An 8,477-nucleotide genomic window follows, 5' to 3' on the forward strand; every position below is an offset into this window, starting at 1 on the left:
TCCTTCCTGCTGTCAGTGTTGAGGTCCTCTCTTCTGGCTCAGACAGGACCAAGAACAATGCAGTTTGTATGGATGGCCTGAGCAGACATCCAACCAGGGCAGCCACCTTCCAGTGTGAGTTCAAATCTGCAGCATTCCAGCCTCAGAGCTCTTCTCTTGAGACAATCCTGTCACTTGCTTTGCTGATGGGCTGGAGGAGTGGCGCGAATCATCTTTTACCCCTAAACCCCTAGCGTTTCCTCAAGGATAAGAAATCCACTAGGTCTTGCCCTTTCCTCTTTTCCAGTACTTTGTTCATTAAGAGTGGAACTGGGCAGGGGGGCGGGGGGGGGGGGGGAGCGGAGGAAGCACCGGGTGGCGGGGGGGATTCGCAAGCGATAGCTTCGGTTCTGCTGACTCTGTACGCCACAAGGGAGGTGTCTGCTGGTTTGTTGGCTGCTGTCTCCAGAATTCAGGAACTTCACGATTGCACAAGTGTTGTTCTCTGTTCTGAGCCTTAGTGTGCCAAGTCTGACAAAGCCTTGCTCTGTTTGAGCTGGATGAATTAGCTGGAGTACCTCTAGTTTTGAGTGACAGGGAGTGGTAGCCAAAAATTGGCTCTGCCAGAGAGAAAGTGGACCGTGTCCCTTCCCTTCAAAGTTTCAGTGAGGAGATCTGGCTCCACGCCATATTGATTCCTGTCTCTCCAGCCCCTCAACTTCACCCTGTTTTCTCTGGAGAAGAAAAAAAAAATGGTAGAAGAGCCACAGCATTTTTGTGGAGGCGCTCAAGTTTCACATCATGACAACCAGGCTTTCACAATTGAGCTAATTAAGTACCCTGGAATGTTACTTGGGTTGTGTGTCTGTGTCTGAGCATATTCACAGTGCTCAGGGAGATAGCTGATGCCACTCCATAGCCAGCTAAAATTTGGAAATTGCTTTTCACCATTGCTTCTACTTCATGTGATACCCATCAAAGATGACCAGGGATTTCTCCAGATCCAACTACATCATAACCTAACCTCAGTCTAGGTGGACTAGGCAATATAATTGAGGCAACATAACATAGTTGGATGGGTGGTGTTGGGGTATGAAGAATGGATGTTAAATATTTAGGGACTGGGAGTAAGACTGTCCTGCCTGGATTCAAATCTTTGCTCCATTAAAGGAAGAAAGCTAATGTAAGTACTTAACTAAATTCATGAATTGGCATAGTCCTTGGTGAGGATATATGTGTGCATATATGTCCATATGCTCATGCGCGCGCGCGCACACACACACACACACACACACACACACACACATATAAGTGTTTGTACATATGTGTTATATATGAGTGACTAGGATGTTCAGGTGGATTGATGTCATAGATAATTTCCATTGAGCAACACAGGACACCTGCCAAACTGAAGACATCTATGAATTTAGTGACACTTGAAGGCAGTGGCGAGACTTTCTAACCTTTAGGTTCATTTGCACAAGAGGAAGAAAGCATATTTTTGTTAATGTTGTGTAAACAACACAACACTTGCCCACATTTCACATTTTAGTATATTGTAAATATATTAATGGCACCAATTGCTATATTTTAAATGCCCTCTTAATGCTTATAAAGGAAAGAATACCAAAGTTAAGGTTGAAAAAAGTGTTTTGATGGTACTGAGGTTTGAACTTCTGATTCCTTGAGTATTAGGCTAACAGTCTACCTGTTGACTTCTGTTTCTGGTGGTTCTGGAGATGAAATCTGTCAAATTTTTCTTCCCAGGTTAGCCTTGAACCTAGATCCTCTATGTCTCAGACTTGTGCCTGGGTAGCTAGAATTAAAATCACAAGCTACTAGTAGCCAGCTGATCGTATTTTTATATTAACTAGAAAATACACCTCTACAATGTAAAATATTATTCTTGGAGGAGACAATGAAATGAAAGTAATATTCTTAAGAATACTATGTAAGGGATGTGGACATATTTGTGTAACTACATAAATTCAATATGTAATAATTCATTATTTCAAAATGAGTGTTTTGAGAATAAGATATGAACTGGTGCCCTCTAGTGAGTGATTATTTTATATATCATGAAAGAAATTCTTACACAACCACACTGTGGCCTACTTATCATAGATACCTTTTCTCAGACACTGTCAATGGCTTCATAGTAATTATATAGTGTTTTTATATACAAAATCTGGCAAAATATCCTAGAAAGCTGAAGAGTGATGATCTGCACCTGTTTACACTATAAGTCTTCTTAAATGTTCTTAGCATCTGATTCAATGGCTTTAAGAATTTTGATCAGAGCTTATTTAGGTACATTTAAATATTCCATCTCAAAAAGCTGAATCAAGTAAGTGTAGTAAAATGCAAATAAAAGACTTTCTATGAACTTAAAACTTTGTTGATCTTTATTTTCTCTCCTCTACCATCTGGTCTGCTGAAAGTCCTCTTCCCTAGAAATAGGTTTCAACCCAAATCTGAAGCTGGCTGATCAAGTGGGAACTTTCCAGGAATGTCAGCCTCTGTGAGCACTCTTCCTTCCTTAGTGTATGAAGAACAGCCAGGCTTGTTGAAAACTGAAAGCTGGAATTGAAGGCATGGCTCAAGTGACAGAGAGCTGGCCATAAATAAAAAAGCCACGGGAGAGCACAAAACCCTGAGTTCAAGCTCAAGTACTGGTGTGTGGGCACACACACACACACACACACACACACACACACACACACCTGATAGTAATCCTTTGAATACAGAGTTCTTCAGCATTTAAGGTCTAATCAGAAGAATAATCAACTGCTCATCAGGCACATGACAAAATGCATTTAAGTTCAGTCAAGAAGAATGTTTCTGGTTCTTTCCTTTATAAAGATTCTAAAGTTCCTCAGTTTGTTCTGACCACACATTAGCTACTTGCTTCAGCTGCTCCTCTTTAGTCCCGAAATGACTGAGAAGGTTTGCATCTATTCTTCATGGCATTGACCTATGCCTTCTGGAATTATTCTTTCAAGCAAATCCTTGGAGTCTTGAGTGTGACATTTGAAGGGCAATGGATCACAATAGAGTTGTGAAATCCTTTCATCATTGTGTTTAAACCATTGTAAACAGTCAAGGAATAAATATAGATTATTCCTAGCAGAAAGTTGTCAGGTATATGTAAGGGATGGGGTTTTGACTCAGACAGTGAAATGGACATGGTAGGTGGTAGAGGTATACATGTTCAATGGAAGCATAAAAGTGTCCTGGAATGAGAGACAATGTGTGGTGGGCTGTAGGGCACAGAGGCTTCTGATTTGAACCTTTGCTTGGCTTTTGGATGAAGAATCCCAGAAGGGCCTAGATCCAGTTTTCTACAACATATTAGAAAGTTGGGTATGGGGTTAGTCAGGTTTATAGATAGGATGATCACAATTCATATTAGAGTTTCAGTTCTGAAGACCAAGTTAGTATTGAAAGGACACACAATTTAAATCAAATATTTGTGATTATTAATGAAACTGGTGCCACCTTGTGGCAAGTGAAAAAATAACATGCACTCAGATATTCTACAATAGCAATTTATTTTAATTAATTGATTTTTGATAATTTGGTGAAATGAGTTAAATGAATTTAATTGCATTTTTCATGTTTCACAGAATATAATTTAATTCTCGTTATAGAGGGATGACATCAAATGCATTCCAATGGTCATAGGAGCAATATCTATAATAATAAATTTCTAATAAAAAATTTATGGGGACAAAAGCTTATAAAATAAACTTCTAAAACTAAGTGAATTGTGAAGAAGTTTGGGTTTGGGCTATTTTTAGTAAGCATTAGATGAATTTTCTTGGTATAAATTCTTTAGCTTCTTGGGTAAAAATAAATAAATAAAGTGCTAAGAGAATTGACTAGCCTTAAACACATAAAGTGTTGTTAAACACACACAAACACACATATACACACACACGGTCTGTATACAGATTGATTACATGCTAATTTGAATAAAAGGGAATGAATTTAAAAGGATACATCCACAATAAGCATGTGTATTGGGGTGGGGGAGGCAGGCAGTAGACAAGACTGATGTACATCCAGAAATGAGTAGTACATGATGGCACAGTCTCCAGCCTTTCAGGAGGAGAATTGCACTACAGAGGTTTTAGTTAGGCTTCAGAAATCTGGTATGTGGGAATGAGAATGTAGAGCTAAAAACAAGGTGTGTGTGTGTGTGTGTGTGTGTACGCACGCGTGTGCTTGAATTCAGGGTGTTGCCTTGAGTTGTTGTTGTTGTTTTCCTTCCTCAAGGACAGCGACACTTCCATTTGTAGATTTTTGGTAGCTAAATAGTGACAAAAATTTCCTGGACTTCCCTGCCCTGGCTGGCTTTAAACCAGGATCCTCAGATCTCAGCCTCCTGATTGACTAGGATTACAGACATGAACCATTGGCACTTGACCGAGCAGAAGTTAAATTCTATATCTAGAAAACTTCTAAATTCAAAGCCATCAACCACTGTGTATGCACACAATCTCCATCAGCCAGACTTTATGCCCTAAGAAACAAGTGGAAACGTGTATCTTTGGCTTTCGATCCAAAATGTTGTGGGAAAGCTTTTCCTTCTGGCTAAGAGTCACATGGACCAGATTAACCTTCCCAGTGTAAAAAGCTAACATGAGGCATAGTTCTCAGGACACTGGACATTAGACAATGAAGAAGACTAACTCCCAATAGGCAGGAAGCAATAGACAGCTCACCTTCTAAAGAGACTTTGCAGAGTGCCACTCAGGAGGGAAAGCCGGTGGTCCTCTTGAGCTGAGAGATGAAAGTCTAGAGAAGCTATGTGTAATGGACTATAGTACCTAGAAAGAGCAAGAGCTCTTAAAACCTGCTGAGAGGGAATGTTAAACATACAGTTAAGGACTGATCAGCACGTGTCTGGGAGGATGTTGTTCAAGGTCACAGAGAGAAACACTGCAGGGAATGGAGGAAAGAAGCCATGGAGCTCATGGGCTCAAGATCATGATTCTCCCAGAGAGGTGGGAATCTTCACAGCTAATATTCAGAAGAATTCAGCATTCATAGTAGAGAAAAATCAACCTTAAGCTAAACACTGGAATGGTTTTACTTAACACTACTCAAACAAAAAAAAATCCCAAATTGTTAGTACATTTTCAGGTAATTTACCCTGCTCCAGAACAATACTGCATAATATTTATAGAAATAAAAAGCATGCCTCTCATCCAGTTAAGTGAAATTTACAGTATCTGGGGTCTAGTCAATTCATGGATGAATCAGGCTTACAAATAAAAAAAATACAGGAAAAGTATTTTCTATAATAAAGAGAAATTAGCCAATTCACCTGATTTGAAAATGACTCAGTTGACAGAATTGAGAGACAAGAACAAAACCAAAAACTTGCTGGGTGCCAGTGGCTCACACCTGTCATCCTAGCTACTCAGGAGGCTGAAATCTAAGGACCACGGTTCAAAGCCAGCCTGGGCAGGAAAGTCTGTGAGTCTCTTATCTCCAATAAACCACTGGAAAACTGGAAGTGGTGCTGTAGCTCAAGCAGTAGAGCACTCGCCTTGAGCTGAATTGCACAGGGACAGCACCCAAGCCCAGAGTTCAAGCCCCACGACCGACAAAGACAAAACAAAACTAAAATTTTTAGGAATGAAAACTGAAATGTTTGAAATAATACAAGGATACTATTGACCACAAACTAGATGTCACAGAAGAAAAGATGAAGAACTTGAAAAGTTAGAAATAGAAACTATCCAAAAATTTAAAGAAAATACTTAGAAAAATTCTGAATATCACACCAGTAAGCAAAGGGACAATTTAAAGTGGCCTGATACAGTAATAATTATCTTTTCCCGGATTCCCAGATAGATTTTTATCTTCAAGATATCATTAAAACCATTAAATGTATTCCTTATGATAATTCCAGATTTTGTTAGAATACACTGTCCTTAGAACCTGAAGTATAAATTCTTGCATTTTAAAACCCATGTAGTATCCCATTTGTCTTAATTTTTCTTTTTGCTGCTCCACTCCCCTTTCTTTCCTTCTTATCTTCCTTCCTTCCTTCTTTCTTTCCTTCCCTTCCCTTCTTCCTTTCTTTCCTTTCTTTTCTCCTTCCTTCTGTCTTTACTTCCCTCTTTCCTTCCTTTCACTTCCCTTCCTTTCTCATTTTTCCTTTCTTCTTTCTTTTCCTTCCTTCCTTCCTTCCTTCCTTCCTTCCTTCCTTCCTTCCTTCCTTCCTTCCTTCCTTCCTTTTTCTCTTCCTTTCCTTGGTGCTACTGGGACTTGAACTTAGCAAAGTAGCCACTCTATTGTGGAACCACACTTCCTGTTCCTTTTAGCATTTATAATTTTTGAAAAAGTGTTTTATTTCTTTCACCAGCTGTCAATCATCTAGATATTAACCTATTTTAGGCTTTGTGCTATAGCTATGATGACAGCTATATGTGTGTCATCTTCTTCCACTGAGGTCTGGTCTCATGGAAGTTTTTGTCTGAGGTGGTCTGATACCGTGATCCACCCAAACTCACTCTCTCATAATACTGAAATGACAGGCGTACGGTCCTGCACCCAACTATTGGTTGAGAGGGAGGGCTTGTGAACTGTGATTTTATTTGGTTTTGTTTGTCTAGGCTGCCTTTGAAATATGATCTTCTTCTTCCCAGCCTCCCAAGTCTCTAGGATTACAATCAAGGACAATTTGGTCATATGATGATTTGAATAAATAGACATGGGCAAATCTTTCCATTTTAGTTTCAGAAAAATGAGAAAGATTGGAGAAAACCAAAATAGCAATATTTGTGTGTCTGCTGCTTATGTTTGGCACACTATTTATTGCTTGCTTCTGTAATGACTTGATGTTAGTTCTCCACAATTCCTTAAAAATCTTTCATTTCTGTTTCGTAACTTGATTTTATACTTGACCTCTTCTTATACAAATCTGTTTCCTTATCCAATAGCCTCCTTTTATTCATAGGGGATACATTCCAAGACCACCAGTGGATGCCCAGAACTGCAGCTAGCACCAAATCATACATATGCTAGATTGTTTTCCTATAGCTACATACAGACCTATGATAAAATGTTTTAATTAGGTACAATATAAAGATAACAACAGTAGCAACAATATACTGTAAGGAAACTTGAATGCTCAGGCTGACCACTAGGAAGGCTACTAAGAGACAAATGGGTATGGTATTCATAGGGTGGGTATATGGTTACAGGGATAATTGACATCCTTGGTAAGATGAAAGAGGCTGCACAGGAGTTCATCAAAAGTGAGAATATTGCAAATTTTACAAATTATGAAGGTTTTTTTCTGGAAGTTTCCATTTGATATTTTTGAACTGCCCTTGAGCAGAGGTAACTGATACTTTGGACACAGATTATGAATAAAGAGGAATTATGGTAAACTCAGTGCACAGCGCATGCGAGGATTTTTCTTTGGGGAGAGGGTTTGCTTTCTCTTGCAGCATATTTTTTCCATTGATCATTTACATCTACTTATTTTTCATATTTTTTTCATTTACTTTGGGCTGAAATATTTTTTCTGTCTTATGCTAGTCTATATTTTATTTTCTGTTAATGTTTTCCTGTTTGTTTCTCATTTTACTTAAATGGAAAATTTTGTCCAAGATAGTTTAATGTGAACTATAAAGTGACCAACTTCTCACTATTTTCTTGCCTTCTTCTCTTACTTTATAGTTTAAGGATTAGCAAAGATGGCCTGTGGACAAATAGCTTGCCTAATATTTTTGTAGCTATATCAAACCACAGCCAGGCTCATTCCTTTACTCCTTGTCACTGGCTGCCTTATGTGCAGTTGCAGAACTGGACAGCTAAGATAGAAATCATAACAACTTGGCAAGTTTAAATTGTTATAGAAAAGTTTTCTGACCATTGCAGTATGATAAAGAAAATATTTTGTAGCCTGAGAGAATAAGGTCAGGAGAAAATGGTGCTGGAGATTCTTCAGACTGGCTTGTTTTGCTTGTTGCATTTTATTAAAGGTATTTGTCTGAGTTTATTTCAGCTTGGGCTGCTCTACCAGGGTACCATCATCCCTTGGTATCCATGGAAGATTGGTTCTGAAATTCACATGGATACCCAAATCTGCAGAGGCCTAGGTCTCCTATATTAAATGACAGTATTTCCCTATAGCTTACATTCTCCTGCATACTGTAAATCATGACTAGATTTCTTATACAACCTAATACAGTATAAACCTTATGTAAAGAGTTGTTATACTGTATTGCTTAGGCAACAATATTGTTACACTATATTGTTAAGGACAATCCTTGCCCATGCCCATTTACAGATGCAAATTTTAAGAGTCCACCCATGTGAAACTCAATGTATTAAGGACAATCCTTGACCATTTACAGATGCAAATTTTAAAATCAATCAGTTGAGTCCACCCATGTGAAACTCAATGTATTAAAGACAATCCTTGCCCATTTACAGATGCAAATTTTAAAATCAATCAGTTGAGTCCACACATG

Source organism: Dipodomys ordii, unplaced genomic scaffold (genome assembly GCF_000151885.1).
Source record: "Dipodomys ordii isolate 6190 unplaced genomic scaffold, Dord_2.0 Scaffold41, whole genome shotgun sequence".
Classification (NCBI taxonomy): domain Eukaryota; kingdom Metazoa; phylum Chordata; class Mammalia; order Rodentia; family Heteromyidae; genus Dipodomys; species Dipodomys ordii.